Genomic DNA, 19274 nt, shown 5'->3' with positions numbered 1-19274 from the left:
CATAATGGTTGGCTAGGGCCTAAAGATTTTATAAGTAACTTGTACCTACTAGTAAATATATTTGCAAAAAATGAGAATCAATAAAAAATAAATGACAACTATGACACACTTTATTAACCTTCCGATTCCTACTGGAATATGATTAAAGAGAATGAAAAATAAAAAATAAATTAGGATAATTCTTTACTGTTGTAATTCAATTTTCTCTTCATTGCAGTAAAACTGTCTAAAACTACACTATTTTCACTACTACTAATATTAACAGCGAACCCCTTAAAACTACCCAACAATCTGAATGGGACCCGTTGGGGGGGGGTTTGTGTGGGGTAAAAAAAATTCTGAAGAGCAGTAAAAATCAAATCTAATCACTAACAATGTTAAATATGGAAGAATTTGAAAAACACAAGCCAAGATTTCACATCAATAATGATAAACTTGAATTTGAAAAATCTGAGCCAGCATTTAAACATTGAAAAATGGTCTTAAAATGTGGTAACCATTTCCCGATATTGTATGCTAATCTAACCTGTCAGTGATTTCATTAAGTCCTAGATGAGGGGGCAGGGGGCTATGCCCACAATTTGCTTACCATTTCCCAGTATTGTCCACTAGCCTAACCTAACCCTTTACACTAACCTAACCTAACAAAACAAACAAACTAGCCTAACCCTGTACATTAACCTAATCTGTCAGTGAATTGATTAATTCCTTGATGGGAGCTATGCCCCCAAACCCCTTTTTAATGATGAGGGCTCTGCTCCCCACACCTGGTTTTGTATCATTTAGTGTGCATATTTAACATTGTTGTAAACGATAATTTAATATTTTAGCTGTTCTTTTTCCACATTATATATGTTAAGCCCAGCAGACTTAGATTCCTTCCCCACTAAACAGTAACCACACGAGATATATATGCATAAGGTGTACCATTGTTCCTCTGATGCCTACTAAAAGTCGAACCTCAAACTCTCATTGCTGCTTACATGTAGCCTAGGCTATAGGCCTATTAGGTAGCCTAATATAAATCTCATTAATAACTAGTAATAAACATATAAATTGTCTACTTACCCACAGTGAGTACACTTTGAACCACAAAACTATGCATAATGGCGTTAATTGACGTATACAAGAGGTAGGAGACATCCTCTTCTTACTTGTTGTCATTCCCAAAGTTGCCTTTCCCACCTCAAAGGATCTTCTAACCAGCCCTAGCGCAAAGGCTCTCACGGCGCCTTTTTCCTAAGATGGCGGTGCACACTCGGTGTTTTGAGTATGAACTTCTCGAGTAACAGCTGATAGGAATGGCACCTTTGCCACAAAAGGTGCCTGTGGAAGTTTTGAGTATGTGGCCCCTGATCCCCAGCACCTAAGGCGTCGTCAGTCCACCGAGATCCCAGTACGGGGGGACCAAGTTTGTCATAAAACTTTCCCCTTGCTCGAACACATCAGGTACTCAAATTTTACAGGTGAGGAGGATTCCAGCCCAGCCCCACGCTTCATCGCATTACAAGAGTTGTCACAGCCATCATCCATTAACATTCTAAGGTCATCAACTTGTTCATGGTGACAGGGGAAGAAGTGAAAGACTGAAAAAAATAGAAAGTTCAAAAGAGGATTGAACTTAATCTGGATGCTCAGAATTGGCCTTAGTAGCATGGTTGCACCTGCCAGGGTAGAAAACTTCCTGGCTACCATCGTTCACCTCCTCCTCGCACCTCACAAGTCCCCCCACCACATCAAGGTGTCCAGCCATTGGTGGGGCGTTTGAGGTAGCTGCACCAGGCCATCCACTTTATCCCTTGCACCATTATATTCATTGTATTTCAACTCTTTCCTCAAACCCATTTCATTAAAAGTTACTATAGTACTTTGCCTTGTCATTCAGTGAATTTCCTTATATGATTAACTCTTCATCAGTTTATGGTTTGCCCTTGCTGTTGAAGGTATGCCTCTGATGAACCTGGATTAAGTACAAGAATATATTTAGAAGTTGTATGTCTAGCACAGTAAATTGTTTTGTGAAGGACTATATGTCCTACATCCTCTACTAGATATAGTTTAACAAGTGACTGTTGTTTCATTTTTGGGGAAGACCCATGTTAGACCTCTTTGCCACTCACTTTAATAGGAAGCTGGAGGTCTACTCGGTAGTCCAGGATCCTCTTGCTCTGGCAGAGGATGGTACAGCATCCTTGGGACAATCTCGAGGTGTACGTCTTCCCTCTGTACTGCCTGATCCATCAGGTCCTGAACAGAGTAATGAGTTTCAGGAATCTCAGGAAGACCTTGGTGGCACGGTTGTGGCCACAGGCAGGGTGGTTCCCAGACCTTCAGTATTTTCTGTATGCTGTTCTGAGAGGAAACCACACACACACACCCGGAACAACCTCTTTAGCCAACCTCGTGGAAAAATTCCACCAGTCGGTAGGATCTCTATCGCTTCGTGGCTGGGGACTGTCAAGTATCTCGTGAGAGCGAGAGGCTTTTCTCGCAAAGCAGCAAGCCCAGCTATCTCAGAAGTTCTTTGTCTGGAGTTTATCAGGGCAAGTGGGCTGTCTGCTGTGGTTAGGGTTGTCAACGTGGTTTCTCTTCACTTGGAACTTCAGTCATCAAAACCGGATTTTCTAATCTTAATCAGAAACTAGAGAGCTCTTTCTGTCTCAGCTTTCAGGGGCTACAAGGCCGCCTTGGAGTTGGTCCTTTGCCGGAAGGGCGTGGACACCTCTTCATCCTGGGAAATCTCTGATGTTGTTCAAGAGTTTCTAACAATCCTGCGCACCAAGAGAACTCAAACCTCCAATATGGAATCTTACTCTGGTCCTGAGTAGTCTCACTTGAGCTCCATTCAAGCCACTACGTCGATTATCAGTCAGGAATCTGACTACTGTTGGCCTTGGCTTCCTCAAAGAGAGTTGGAGAGTTTCATGGCCTGAGTTATGATGCTAAACACACCAGGGGATTGGCGGTTTGTGACCTTCGAATTTGTCCCGGAATTCATAGCTAAGACTCAAAATCCCTCTGTTCATGATGGCAGATTTGCCTCGTTTTCAAGTCCCTCCCTGAATAAGTTTGTGGACAGCAATCCGCAGGAGTTTTTGCTTTGTGCTGTCAAAGCTCTGTTCTGCTATATAAAAAGGACTCCATCACTTACGGCTTAGGTGTTGTAGACTTTTTGTTAGTACTGGCTGGTCCAGAATGGAAGTTTCTAAGAATTCCATTTCATTCTGGCTGCGTAAGATGATTAAGCAGGCATACTCCTCATCTTATAGTTCTGTCAGTCTGTTCAGACTAGAGCAGATGACAGAGGAATGGACAGTTTGTATCTTACCTAAGATGATTGTGTGGAAGAGAGTATGAGTGAGAAGGCTAGTCTCCTTTATTTTTTTTTATGTTGAAGAATAAGACACGCCATAAGCTGGAACTGGGCTGATAGAAGTGAGTGTGGCAGCCATACTGGTTGCAGTTATGTATATGGTTTGTTCCTATACAATAAACAAATCTGCTTCTTAGTAGTACTTAATCCTCTCTCCAACAAGGGTAGGAGGGAGGAGTGGTAAAAAATCCATGTGGCCTACATTGCTTTTTGCTTAAACAGAGTTACCTTTACCTTCCACAAATGCAGTGAATCTTGACAGGTCTCATTGTGTTTAATCCCAGCAGGTTGAGTTTTCAGATACGTAATCGATAATCTATTCTCTCATGGGCTCGGACCCCCTTCTTTAGAACTCGATCTTATAGGAAAGGTGGTCAGGTGGGCTAAACTCCCAGCGGGTGTAGGATACTTGTATCTCCCTCCAAGTATAAGTCTATCCTATTGTTAAGACCGAAGTTTTGTTCCTCACATGAACAAATAACAAATTCTTTTTTATCAGTTTGTATTTTCATAGCTAACAAACCTGAGGTCTTAACATTCAACTGTCCACTGCCAGCACGAGGTTCCAAGCCTGGTCGGTGACCAGCATCCACCTCTTATACGTATGAGTTGCCAGATGTTACTGATTCCTTGCTTTACAATCTTTGATTGTTTTTTTTAACCAATTTTCAGGTGGCGCTAGAAGACTATTCTATTGTTAAGACCAGGTTTGTTAGCTATGAAAAATACAAATTTATTAAAGATTTGTCATATTTTCGTATAATGGTACTCTGGATACTTTAGTGTTGGTTAGAGTTAATGTTCCTTGTCCGAATAGCGCAATAAAACTAGACACATTGTATTTGCTAATGGACTTTTTTTTTTTTTTTTTTTTTTGCACGTCTCAATAATGTGTAATAGTTGTTGAGATATGTAGTATGTATGTTGGTAGTCGGTGTCCTTCAGTTATGGTCGGTAAAGGTCAATTGCCATGTCCAAGTAGCAAACTAAAAGTTAATAGTGTGTTAACCCCCGGATATATAATTTTAGGAATGATATGCATATCAGCAGTTTTCAATAGCATTTGATAGGATTTGAGATGTAGGGTTACCATCAATCCTTATAACCTTGGTCAAGTCTGACAGTTTTCCCTACTACTAGCACATACCACAGTGCACCAGTATCATAAAGCCTAGCTCTAGTCCTGTTGCAGTTTTAAGTGATAATAAAGCGTGATGATATTTACCATGTTATTAATAAATTATTAAACTTCATGGTATGCAGAGTACTCAGCTGTCAGAACGTGCCTGTCCCACTTGATTTGATCTGCCAGAATGCTTAAACATATTTAGGGCGGGAATCAGGCCTTGGTAGTAGTTTTCAATTTTACCATTAACAATTTACCCTAAAGGATACTTAACATTCATACTGCATTATAGGTTTAAAAGTAAACTCTTACCAACTAGCTAGTCTACCAGAGTTGATCATCAAATAACCAAGGGTAGTCTACCGACTAACCTTAGCTTAGCAAAGGTAGCCTAACTCTGTATATCTTTAGGAAAGCTGAATTTACTATCTGTCCCACTTCACAGACTATGAAATACAGCGCGTGTTTTGACTTGCTACAAAAGTTATTCTTACAGGCTAGCCTAAGGTAGAATACAACTTAAGTATGCTCAGTCCACTGGTGTGCGAACAAACAGTCACTACATTAATTTACATATGCAATTATATTATTATACAACGCAAAGTGCATTTAGTCATGAAAATATGAACACACAGTAATAATTAGATATTTCTCGGTGAAAAATACTGCGGATAGGCAAATTTTCTGTGAATGTGTAGATATGTTCCATAGAGAAATCCGCGAATCGCTGAGTTCATGAATTGTGAGAACCTGATTCCTGGTAGTTTACTGTACATAGTATATATTCATCATGATTTTATTGTAGAGACCAGTGGCAGGCTCACTGGTCTACTTTAGATAATAATCTTAAATTAAAGTCGATTAGGCCTTCTGTTCATCCTTGGCCTCATAGCCGGATGGATAGAAGGTCTGAGATAGTTTTAGCTAGATTACGTATTGGCCACACTAAATATACTCATGGGTATCTAATGATGAGTGGAGCGGATAGGCAGGTTCCTCGCTGTTCCACTTGTTATGTGGATTTGACTGTGGTGCATATTTTGGTGGAGTGCCCTCATTTTGAAACCAACCGTAGAGCTTGTTTGCTGGCAAATAAGACTCTTGCCGATATTTTAGGTGAAGGTGCTCAGGCAGAGCAAATTATGACATTTTTGAAAAATATTGGTCTTTTTTTATGAATTGTAATTTTCTCTTAATTGTTTTAGGTTTCTTGTTTGGTTTTTATGAATGAATGATTTGTATGTTAATCGGTTGTGTGTATGTTTGTTTGTACGACAGTGACTTTTATTCTTAAAGATATATATGCGCTGAATGGCCCCTCGGCTCCGGCGCTTGGCTATGTGCCAAAAATTTTATAATCTAATCTAATCATGAGTGCAAGACAGTCCTTGATTTCAAGGCTTACAAGGATTGGGTAATGTTGCTTTTTGGTTGAAATGATGCTGGGTTCAAGTTGAAACTTATTCTGATTTACTACTGAGAACCACAGAACATTGAAAAAATATAAGTAAGCACATGCTACCCATAATTATTAATTGGCACAATGGAAAAGGCTGGATGATGGTAGCTTTGAGTACTGGTGTATCAGATGTTTTAATACCTCTGGCAAAAGGATATTCTAAGCTGAAGAATGCTTCCTTCAGGATATTGCTTATTTTGAACAAAGTAACTTGCATCCCGACATAAAACAACTGCTTGATAGCTGCTTCCAAGACATGCTATTTGCACCATGCGTTTTGTCAGGTTGTAGAAACTGTAAAATCTTGGAAAACCTCTCAGAGTTTTGGAAGGAATTCAGAGTTCTTGAAGCCATCCAGAACAATAGTTTGGCCTAAGAAGAAGTCACAAAAGAATTTGTGAAATGCGTCTAGAAAAATCTGAATAAGAGAAATTAATGGTCCTGCAGCTGTTATGTCTCCATCATCATCATCTTCAAATAATTAATTTTACTAAAGTAAGTGTTCTAAGTATGTTTAAGCTAATCTGGGTTTTAGGCTAGTGTAAGTTTTCCAGGCATGTGTATGGTTAGGCTGGGATATGATACCATATAGTACATTAGGCCAAAGAAGTGTTTTATGCGTGTGCTCAGGTATGCTAAGCTAGGATGTAGGCCAGTGTGTGTTCTACATATGTTTAAGGTTAGGCTAGGATAAGTACAATAGGCCAGTACACAGGAAGGGTTTTAGGCATGTTCAAGTATAGAATAGGATGCAGGCCAATGTGAATAGCTGCTGTTTCACTACATCCATCATCGTGCTGTGGGCTTTTAGTGAGTTCTCTCCTAAAAGTGCAATTGTTATATCTGCTGCGATGAACTTCTAGTTGTGATACTACTTCCTGCCACACAACAAGTGCAGGTCAGTTTCCCTTATATTTTCAGCAGGGCTCTGCTGGCAGTGGATACCTGTAGAGTGCTGAGGGTAAGACTGAGGCATTCATGTGGGTTGGCTGGTATGAACGACTTATATGCACTGGTGTCCATGTGTGTTGATTGCTCACTCACTCACTCACTCACTCCACTGGTTGCGGGCCTTCATGGCTCTTTGCCGCTGCTACAAGAAGCTTCCAACGACCATGGTCCTGTGCAACATCCCACCAATCCCCTGGATCATCCACTCCAAGCTTTGTCATGTCTCTCTTTTGTTATCAGACCATCTCATGCGGGGTCTTTCTGGAGGTTGTCTGCCCTCTGGTTGTCCTCTAGTAATCTGGCTTATCAATCTATCCTCACGAGCCCTGGCCACATGCCCTGCCCACCTCAGTCTTTAGCCATAATTGTGCTTGTTATCAGGGGTACTTCTGTCATTTCCCTCAGTTCATTATTATTCCTTCTTCTGTGTTGCCCCATCTCCGCATCCTTCTCAAGATTCTGTTCTCAAACACTTCCAACTGTCGTCCCAGATCTTTTTTCAACATCTAGGTTTCGCAAACATACGTTAACACGGGTCTAATAATGGATGTATAGGCCTTCAACTTTGTTCTCCTTGATAAGATATTACTATTGAAAACTTTGGCTAAAGCCCAACTACATCTGGCTGCTGCTGCTATTCTTAGTTTTACCTCTTCCTCTACTCTATTTTCAGCTGCAACTATTGATCCAAGGTATTTGAAATTCTCAACAGCTTCCAACTTCATATTTCCACGCCTGATGTTACCCAGTACCCTCTCTTTCCTTGAAACCTTCAAGATTTTGGTTTTAGCCTCATTTATTTCCAGGCCAACTTGGTTTGCAGTTTCTCTAAAAATGCATATTTTTCTATCCACTTCCAAATTTAATTATTAAGTTTAATTCTGCTTGCATGCCTAATGTGATGAAAGCAACATGGTTATGTTTTAAGGTTAAGCAACATATCCCAAGCCTGAGATGCTTTTATTGTAAAGAATTTGGACATAGGGTCTTGTAGACAGAAGCTTTACTCCTGCCTCTTTGAAGGCTGCACCAATAATTACTGCCTCTTTGCAGGCAGCACCAGTGATTTCTGGCACTACTACCACTTTGGAGGCTGCTCCGTTGTCTGTGGCACTCCTGTCTCTTTGGAGGCTGTGCCAGGCATCTCTCTTGAGGCTCCGTTAGTTATACCTGGTGTGTCAGCCTCTTTTGAAGCTTTGCCAGCTACTCTGGCCGCTTTGGAGACTTCATTATCTATGTTTGAAAAAGTGGTGTTCTGGAGCCAACACCAACCTGACTAATGCCTGTGATGCTTCAGAAGATGCACTATTTGTGTGTGTATGACTCCTGACTTCTCAGGCAGCATCAGCTTTATTTGATGCTCCTTAACTGGAAATTTCTATGAAGATGTCTCCAAAGGTGTTCAACGCCCATGATACTGGGGGAGGTTTAGCCATCTGTGGTAGGCTCCTTCTCCATGGGAGGAGCACCATCATCGTCAACATTAAAAGGGAAGGGATCCATCAGTCATCAGTTTCCCAGAAAAAATCAGGAGCCAGGTAGCAAAGTAAAATAACTGAAAAGGGGCTCCAGTTTAATGGCCTCAAAGATCTAAATAAAATTCATTCATTTTTTTCCAGTGGAACTGTCTAGAGATTAAGAGCTAAAGGAGATGAACTTAAGGCTGCTCATATCAGAAGTGTGTCTTGTATGTAGAGCTTTGTAGGAAACTATGATTGGCAGTGATAGTCTCTCAGGTCACAGGAATATACATCCTACCATTCCCCTTATAACGTTAGAAAGCCATGGGGTGTAGCTTTATATATTCATAATGACATTCCTCAAAATCCTATTAGTATACAGTTTACACTGCAAGTAAAAGGTGTAGAGAACCATTTACAAAGAAACTATACAGTATGCTCACTGTCTACCACTTAGTGAAGTTTTCCCCGATGATGAATTTAAATCCCTTATCCAACAGCTTCCACGTCTGGTTGTTATTCGTGTAGATATGAATAGTAGAAACCCTCTTTTGGGGTGATATTATTAACAGTCAAAGAGGAAATTGCATATGTTCCATCATAGACAATAAAATGTGGGAATGCTCAACACAGGCTAGTTTTACACATTTTCATGTTCAAACAGGCACTTTTTCAGTAGTGTTGAGTGCCTCATTGATTTCAGTTGGGGAGTAATTAATGACAGACTTACCAGCGACCATCTCCAATAGTAATGAATGAGCTTAAAATCCTCCAGCTTCAAGGCTACATAATTGGAACATTGGTAAAGCAGACTGGGCAGCATTCCATGAACATAACTCGGTAGATGATTCTGCGGAGTACTTTATATTTGTAGATGATGCCCTTCATTTTTTCAGTACAATTATACTTCATATTCGTTCTTCCGAACTTTCCACCATCTAACAATTATTTCATATGCTTTCCACCATCTAACAATTGTTTCATATGCTTTCCACCTTCTAAGAATTGTTTCATATGCTTTCCACCATCTAACAATTGTTTCATAGTGCAACTACGAGACTTTCTTTCTGTTACACGTTTAAAACCTGTTACTCAACTTCCCTTTCATAGATGAATTACCGCATAGATCCCAGTGCTTGGCCTTTTGGCCTAAATTCTATATTCCAATTCCAATACAATTATATTTTCGGTTGGTCTTCAGTCAATACCTAGAACTTCAGGCATACTATTTATCCATCGACCAGTAATATGGCGGACTCTTAAATACCAGGAAAGTCATAGAAAATGTAAGTATTACTGTCTTGAATTTCGAAAAGCATGGAAATTAAAATGGCAAGAAATTTATGGTGGACAATTTTCAGAATTTCGCAGGATTCCAAAACTCCCCTGATTTTAGTTTGGAAGGATTTAAATGGCAAATGAGTTTGCTAATCATTTTGCTAATGTTGGAAAGAAAAGTGATGACACCCTATTCAGCTTGAAGAAGGGTAATGGGACAGGTTGACAGTGATTTTAATACATAATGAATTCACAGTACAATGTACCTTTTACTAAGAGAATTTGAAACTGCTTAAAGTAAATTAAATGAATCAGCTCCTCGATGGATGATATAACATTTAATGCTTATGCATACCCTCGAAAATACCAGCTCTTTCATTTTAAGCTAGAATTAGTTGTACATCAATTGCAATAGTCAAGTTACTTGGCAGGTCGTGGCATGCCTTGCATTATTTGTATAGCAAACCTTAATTGTTCTTAGAGTATGTTGGATGCTGGGAGAATGGTGAGAAACGAGCAGATAATGTAGAATTGATAAAACTATTTTGTCAGAAGAAAAATGGAACTGCAATTTGAACGAAGTATATAATCGCGAGGTGCCAGGTGAATAAAACTGAGACCAACTCAGAAATTGCTGGGTAGATTGAATGAAAGATGCAATAAATTTCATAAATCAAAAGGATGGCTCTTAATATCCAGAAGGCACAATATTGTGTACAATATAAGAGGTAAATGACGCTGTGTATGCTGCGGCCATTGGTGCACAGATGATGCATAATCTGTGTAAGTGTATGAAGTGGCTGATGATGCGGATCATCTTAATGAAAGTTGAAGTATTAATGCGGAAATAACCGTTATTTTTTTCTCTGCAACCACCTGCTATTATTGAAAAGCTTTATATTGAGAATTATATATATATATATATATATATAATATATATAGATATATATACTATATATATATATATTGTAAATCTAATAGCCACAGTGCCCTCTTAACTTCTCAAATGCTAAGCTCTTTTTGGATACGCTTGTCACTAAAAAGCCTCGAGATTAAACTTCAAAAAAATATGAAAGAAATCATGTCAGTTTCCCGCTGCCAGTCATGCTTTCTTTCATATTTCTTTTGAAGTTGGATATCGAGGCTTCGTAGTGATAAGCGTATCTAAATAAGAGCAAAGAATTAGAGAAGTCAAGAGGGCATTGTTGTGGTTAGATTTGCATATATATATATATATATATATATATATATATAATATATATATATATATATATATTGTGTGTGTGTGTGTGTACATAATGTACAGTGGCAGAAAACTATACTCGACTGAATCACCATTGGACTACCAAAATAAACGAAGCAATCCGAAATGGTTGTAAAATTGCGAATAACCATTTGGCGAGAACCAAGGAAGTTCTACGGAATCCATCAGTGCCTGAACTTCACAAAAGGACCATCCGAGGTATACAAAAGCAGGTCATCCCTGAGAAAGGAGGATAAATTGGCGACTGTGAAATGCAACGTGAAAATAAATCACCGCAGAAGAGCCGTCAGCACTTCTCAATGTATAAAGGGAGGGTATGAAACCATAACACTAAATTTGTGAAATGACGGAACAGGAATGACTGTATACATAATGGAGAAAGGGAAAGTCGCTGGGTTTTTCGAGTGACGTCATCGCAGATTATCGCTTGAAATGATAGAGAAGTTGAAGAGATTTCGTTTTTCCGCGGAGAGAAAACGTTATAATGCGAGTTTTTATTTCATATGTTGTTTTTTATTTCCTCGCTACTTTATCATTATACCTACCTGAGAATAAGACTCAATGTAGTTTTCGTATTTTCTTGATACTTAAAGCATGAGTAAAGTTGTAGAAATGGTCCAGTGCTACTAAGGCTTGTGAATTTTTCTTTCTTCAAAAATTAAGGATCATCACGTCATACCATCATGAACGCAAAATTAACTTACAAAAAAGGTTAAACGCTGTGTGTATGAGGATGGCTTCGTCAAGTTGTAAATTTTCAAGTCTGTCAGTTCTTGGATCTTTTTGGCCCAGAGAAACCACTCATAATAGTCTTTGATGGCAAGCAGTTGATTATTTCTTTGTGTTCCTCGAATGTCGTCTAATTGTTTAGTGCAGAGCAGTCATTCTGCTCATCGCGTTGGTTGTCTGAACTCTGGAATTCGTTTCCGTAGTTTTTCTTGGTTTGTGTAATGTTCCACAGCTGAAATGGCAGCTTATCCTTCTAAATTACACCCTATACTTGTTAACATCTGTTTCGGTTTCAAAGGAAATCTTATTTCAAGCCTTACATGTACCGTGTCTTATGTATAATTTTTTATTTTCCCATATCTCTTGTCTTGCTCTCATGATGCAACCACAACAGTCTCTCTCTCTCTCTCTCTCTCTCTCTCTCTTCCTTCTCTCCTCTCTCTCTTCTCTCTCTATCTCTCGTCTCTCTCGGGTCTCTCTACTCTTCTCATCTCTCTCTCTCTCTCTCTCTCTCTCTCTCTCTCTCTCGTTTTCTGTTAATTTCCATAAATTGATGATAAGCTTTTTAGGGTTGATGTTAATCGATGTTGAAGCATCAGTGGCACTGAATAAGTAAAAAATAAATAAATAAATAAATAAAAACAATAATTGTACTCTTACTCTAAAAAGTAATGAAAATTTATTGGCGTCCGATTGCAAGCTTAGGAAATTACCAGCTTTCGACATTATTCCTGTGTTTGTCTCGCTTATCAAGAACGAGACTTTTCATCATGCAAGGATATAAATCGCATGACCCCTTTGTCGCCTCGGTGGTGGTCTGCGCTCGCTCCATTTTTTATTGGTTTCTTATTTTGTTTGGCTTAGTTTGTACAAAAAACATCGAATGATCAATTTGCATTATATATGGCGTGGCTAAAACAAGTATGATCAGTGGCTGGACAAAGGCTCAGAGCTGCATAAAATGGTAAAACGTCCGAAAAAACAAAATGTATTCCCTGAAAGTATATTTATGACTGTTCCCCACCTTCACACAAACAAATAACGTTTCCAAAGCAGTTTTACGCCGTTGTTTATGGTGTGATTTAAAATATTGCAATCGGCTGGATGATTTTTAAGTGAAAAGGGAAATCCCTTAATCCAGCGCAAAATGCTGTTGCATTGACCCCAGAGCGTGTGGAAATTTATGGATGATTAATGTACAGATATAACTACACCTTTTTATATTATATATCTGATTTTTGGAACGAATACTAAAATAATTAGGTTTTACACATTGTGGGTTAACTGTTATGGTTATGCTGACTTGTTATATGATATATAATCAAATATATTTATTATGCTAGAAGTAAATCGCTTTAAAGTAGAAAGCAAGTCAGGGTATTGCAGTAGTCAACATTTCGGTCTCAAAAACGGAAAGTGATTCTTAACAAATTGCAGTGCAGTTGTTGGTGGAAACTATAGTGACAAAAAAGAAGTGTAAGCGCTGGTTTACAGAATAGCTCTTGACCCTTCACTTGCTTTATGCTCAAGAGTATGTTGTTTGGCCTTCTAAACAACCTTACCTCATAGCAGATTATGCTATTCTGTTTGCATAGATCCTTTCTCATGAGCAGAGACCTTTCATTGCTGAATCTCTTAACTGAGATTTTAGCTAAAGTCAGTGCATGGTCCAAATAATGAGGGATAAAATGGAACCATAACGAGTTTGTTTATTGTTATTTATTTATTTTATAGAACTGGGGTCTCCCTACCCATATCTCTCTCTCTCTCTCTCTCTCTCTCTCTCCTCTCTCTCTCTCTCTCTCTAAGACACTGGAGTCTCCCTACCCATCTTTTCATTGACAGTTTTCCCAAGTACTAGAAACTGGTTCAGATTTTTGGTGTTTATCTTGACACTCTCTCCAGTGGTACAGTAGTAGTAGTTGTTTTTGATTAGGCTGACCTTGTGTCAGCACGGGCTCTTGCTCACAGAGCAGCCCGTGAAGTGGTACAGGAACAGTTGCATAATTTCTTGTAAATTTCTTAACCTACATCATGGTATATGTATCTCTGGCGTTCTCATTCAATTAGTACATTGTTCATGCTCTATAAATTCATGATTCTGATTATTATTTGCACTCATTTCTTTCGAAGTACAACGGCACGTCCGCATTGTAGAGCTCTGTCGGCAGACAATGGCCTTATCAAAGTCTGGCTAGTTTGCAGACTTTGCCCGAGACGTACAAAAGGCAGAGCTGCAAGAGTGGTAGGTTACTGGGTATTAGAAATCAGTCGGCAGCGAGTAAAGGCAATGAGCTGTCGGTGCTAAAAAGAAGATAGTGTTCTATATACCATAATAATTGGTGCGTGTATAAAGAAGAAGCTAATAAATCTTCGGAAAAATAAATGTTGCGTGAATTAAAAGATGAAAGTAAAACTATTCGTTAGTTGCTTGAGGATGGACGTTAATTCATTTTATATTCTCTCGGCGAAAGTAGACCTTTATATAAATCAAGAGACAAGGTACCAACACGAAACAATGTATCCCATTAGATATACCTCTTGAGGCCACACTTCGATTTCTAGCAACTTGCTGCTCGTTCATGCAGCCCTAATTTGATACGAGTATTTCAAAACAGAGGCTTTACATCATTATACCAGAGACATGTAAGGCTTTAAAGGAAGTTTCCAAGATGATTATGAGAGAGAGAGAGAGAGGCTATACACACCTCGAAATTGGAAAGGTTATCTAAAATCTCCTCATTAGGTTAGCTGCTGGAATAATATGGAGGATGGTTGCTTGCGCTTGGCATATTCGACACAGACTGTCTTATAGAGCCACCATAATTTAAAATAGATCGTTAAAACACCACTACTTGGTTAGGGGGCTATATAGATATTATGTCTCACTTCCCGGCTTCTTTGAAATTTTCATTTGCCTCGTTTCCATTTATGTTTCTAAAGCTCACCAGTTTTTTAAAGCACATCGGTCTCTATAACATTCCATAAGCATACATGTTGGTTGAAAGTTGTGTATATCTTAGTTTACTTTAACTAGACCATTGAATTGATTGATAACTCCCCTAGCTGGCCGGAAGTAATAGGTATTTTTACGTGTCTAGTAAGAACAAATTGGTTACCTAGCAACCGGGTCTTACAGCTTATTGTGGGATCCGATTGAGTTACATGTTCGTTGAATAACTGTTAAATGGATAATGGCTTTTCGAAACCAATAAATATTAGATTTAGACATATTTAATACATAAACGTCGTCCTTCACCAGTAGCAAAACACTGCGAGGTAATAAGAAAAAGACGGTTCTTAACTTGTAGGTCAGGCTCACTCGCCAAAAAAGTGGTTATTCTGAAGACGGCTTTTGTTTCTGGCAGCGTCGTCATTCCTTATCCCAAGTCAAAACAACACATTGTATGTACCCATCTGACCAACAATAAAAAGTACAGGAAGATCAGACAGTATTGAACATTGGCCATCTGGATTCCAACAAAATCGTAGGGTAGAAACTGTATTATGTTGTCTAAGAATTGGCCATACTCGATTGACCCACCGATTCCTCTTGGAGGGGGTAACTGTACCAGTCTGTATGCAGTGTGACACTCCTCTTACTGTAGAACACATTATATATTGCCATAGGTATTCTACAGCACATGGGTTAGTGGGCAGGGATATAGCAGAACTGTTTGGTCCGGGTAGCTGTTAATAGAATTGAATTCCTTTTTAATAAAATTTAATATTGACCTCTCGGTACGTTGCAAAGTGTAGTGTATACACTAGAAATTGTTTGTATAAGCATGCTTATATGAATATGAGTATGTGTATAGTATTTGTATGTATAAATTTGTTATTCTTGTTTGCACACTCGAAATGCTGTTATAATTTTTATGGCGGATATCAGTTTTTACCATAGTTTTAAAATCACCTTTATTTTATTTGTTTAATTTTTAAAATCATCAACATAAATATTCATGTTAAACCAATTTCATTATAGCACTGAATAATTCTATGGATTCCAGTGCTTGGCTTCAAGATTAAAGTTCATATTCCATTCCATTCCTGTACCGTCTTCAACTATGAATACGGACAATTCGTGGTATTGCCCGCTAAGTGTGTCCTTTTACAGGCAGCCTTTGTGTCTGTGGGCACGCAATTACTTATTCCTAACGGTCTTTTCTTTCCGTTCGTGAGGTTCACTTCTACACTGTTGTTTGAAATTTTTTTCCAGCTATAGCCAAATGATCTTCCGAAACATTTAGTAGTTAGTTCGATAGTGAGTACTTGAATTCGATCTTGGTGCAGATTTTTTTTCTTTCAGCTGGTTTCATTAGCCTCCTTTCATAATTTGTTCATTTTATGTATTTATTTATTTATTTTACTAACAGACCTCATTGAAACTGAATGGTATCTAGCTTAGATATTTATTAAAAAAAAGTTACAAGCTTTCCTGGACTAACAGTCCTTACTGTCTAGTACCCGTGGAATGACCGGACACGTAGTCCAGCTATATTTATGTCTGGGGTGGGGAGATGATTAAAGTCCCTATTTCTGTTGATACCCTCCAGCTCCTGTATGGTCCAACCTTCGTGACCTTGACCTTTCTCTGCCCGCCGATCCTTCCAGGTGTTCGTAACCCGTGTGGTTCGTTGTATATGATTTCTCCTGATAGGCTGCCTTCAAGACCATCACATTGTTTGTTCATGTTATGAAGGCATTCTCTACAAGAAGTTTGGCAGTTGTGTTTGTGTTCCTGTACAAAAAATTCATATTTCCGAAATCTATTTCATTTTCGTTTTCCCAACAGTGCTCGGCGACTGTCGACGTCTGATTATAGTGCCTTATGTTTTGTATGTGTTATTTGCTCCGTTCTTTGCACGATTTGCTGCTTTCGCCAAAAATTCGCTCTTCACAGTCTAGACACGCTGCCCCCCCCCCCTCTCTCTCTCTCTCTCTCTCTCTCTCTCTCTCTCTCTCTCTCTCTCTCTCTCTCTCTCATGCCTCTAGATACCATCCAGTTTCAATGAGGTCCTGTTATTAATTGTATAAATGCACAGAACATTGTGTGAGTAAATAGTTGATTTTATATATATATATATATATATATATATATATATATAGTGTGTGTATATACGTATATATATATATTATATATATGTGTGTGTGTGTGTGTTTGTATGTATATATATATATATATATATATATATATATATATATATCTATATATATTATATATATATATATATATCATAATTTTTTTTTCATCGTTAACTATGTACAACTATTTTTTTTTTCTGGTATGGGCTGCTTTCCTCTTTGGAGGCTCGAGTTAGTGGCATTCTTATACCAACTAGAATACAGTTAAGTGTATTCCGCTCTTCACAGTCTAAACACGCTGCCATATATAACCTCTCTCTCTCTCTCTCTCTCTCTCTCTCTCTCTCTCTCTCTCTCTCTCTCTCTCTCTCTCTCTCTCTCGCCTTTAGATACCATCCAGTTTCAATGAGGTCTTGTTCCCATGTACTACTTTTTCTGTTATGGGCTGCTTTCCTTTTTGGAGGCTCGAGTTTGTGGCATTCTTCTATACCAACTGGAATGCAGTTAAGCTGTTGCAGATAATCATGATAACACTTGTAGTTTCATAAAATATCCATTATTTTATCCGATAGCAGAGTTTTTGTTGTCCTTTGGACGGGATTTTTGCTTACCTAATTACAACCCAGGTTTCATTGTGCACTTTTTGCCGTTCGAAATACTGTTTTCCAAAATGAAAAAGTTATCCTTAAAAGCTGCTAATTTATCACATTTCCAAATTGAACTATTTGCTCTTGCCCATGAAAGTTTTCAGAAACTGAAAAATAGATGGATCTCCTCAATCCACTTCGATCCACCTGTCGATTCCATTCGGCCGCTCAAATTTACCGCACTGAAAGGGCGTGCTGGAGAAGCGGGTGGAATGGTGAATGGGATGGGCCAACAAAACCTCAGATGATGAGGGTGTTGGGGGCGCCTGATGTTGTGTAGCAAGTTTTTGTTTGAACGAATATTACCATTTCACTTTGGGTATTATTAATTTTATCATCAGTGATAGTTTGCTCACATCTGTGTCATCTTTTATTGTATCCATACATGGAATAATGATATAATAACGATAATAAATTGGTTGTGACCTTTTGGTCGATAATTTGCGATTAAGGAATGTCGGATTTTTTGCTTCTGACTTTCATATTAAAATAATTTAACTTCATATTAAAAGATTTGCGCTTCATTTGAAAAGATTTAACTTCATTTGAAAAAGTTTTATCTTCATTTGAAAAAAGTTTTGTTTTAACTTCATTTGAAAAAAGTTTTAACTTCAAATGAACTACGTTGACTTTTATATTAAAAAAGGTGACTTTGAAATTAAAAAATGTCAGGTTCGAATTAAAATAGTTGACATTCAAATGAAAAAAAAAAAATTACTTTAAAATTCAAATACTAGGATTTCAAATAAAAAATTACCTTCAATTAAATTAAAAGCTGGATTTCAAATTGTAGAAAATTACTTCCAATTTTTAAAAGTTGACTTTCAAGTCTATTCACATTTCCCCCCCCTCCGGTTTAACCTGTATTTAAACTCGATCTGGCCACACTTGGGTAGGGAGTCGGGCCAAGGCTGTTGGGAGCCATTAGGCCAGTGGTTCTCAACCTTTATATGACCACGCCCCCTCAAAGAGTCGGTCCTTCCACGCCTCCCTTGCATATGTGAGTAAAATTCCCTCCCAGACTTGGGAAAAATAAAAGGGGGGTTGGGTTTCGAGGGAGAGGGAGGGAAGTCAATAATTACAAAACATTGTCAGCCCAACGAGCCTAACTAGAGTAGTAGACTCTAGGAACGTTATAAGGCGACACATTTGCATTTTTTTCACAAAGTTCTTTGAAATATTAGTTCCTCACCCTCCCCTTAAGAGAATAACGAAATACAATTATAGAATTTTTTGTTTACTCATTTTCCCTAGGGTGGCCATCGCGCCTCCCCTGGAAAATTGCTGACGCCCCCCAAGGTTGAGAACCACTGCAGTAGGCCCTTACTGCCGGCCCAGCGTTTTTATACTTTGGTTGGGCTTCTATCTGCTGTAGGGTCGTTCCTTGTTTACCCTTTTTCAAGTCGGGGGGGGGGGGGTGGGGGGTGAAACCCACGCCTCCACTGAGGAAGGAATTGGAAGGGTGCAACATCAAGAAGGAAGGCTTGACAACCCTAAACTCTACCATGGAGTTAAAAAAAAAAAAAAAAAGTATATAATAGTTTAACCACTGAGCTGATTAGCAGCTCTCCTAGGGGGCTGACCCGAAAGATTAGATATGCTTAAGTGGCTAGGAACTAATTGTTTACTTACCAACTGGACCTACAGCTTATTGTGGGATCCGAACCACATTGAGAAATTGATTTCTATCAATGGAAATAAATTCCTCTGATTCCTTGTTGACAGAGCCGGGAATCGAGCCCGGGACCTGAGTTCGGTAGTCAAGCATGTTACAGACTCGTCCAATGAGGAACTCTTGCCATGGAGTGACCCGTTTGTCCACAGTTTACCGTATCCTTGCACAAGGGTTAGAGGACCCCGTGATGGGTGTCAGGAGGTATCGAACCCACTCGAGGTCTAAAT

Source organism: Macrobrachium nipponense, chromosome 2 (assembly GCF_015104395.2).
Source record: "Macrobrachium nipponense isolate FS-2020 chromosome 2, ASM1510439v2, whole genome shotgun sequence".
NCBI lineage: Eukaryota > Metazoa > Arthropoda > Malacostraca > Decapoda > Palaemonidae > Macrobrachium > Macrobrachium nipponense.
Note: the sequence above shows the minus strand (reverse complement) of the source record.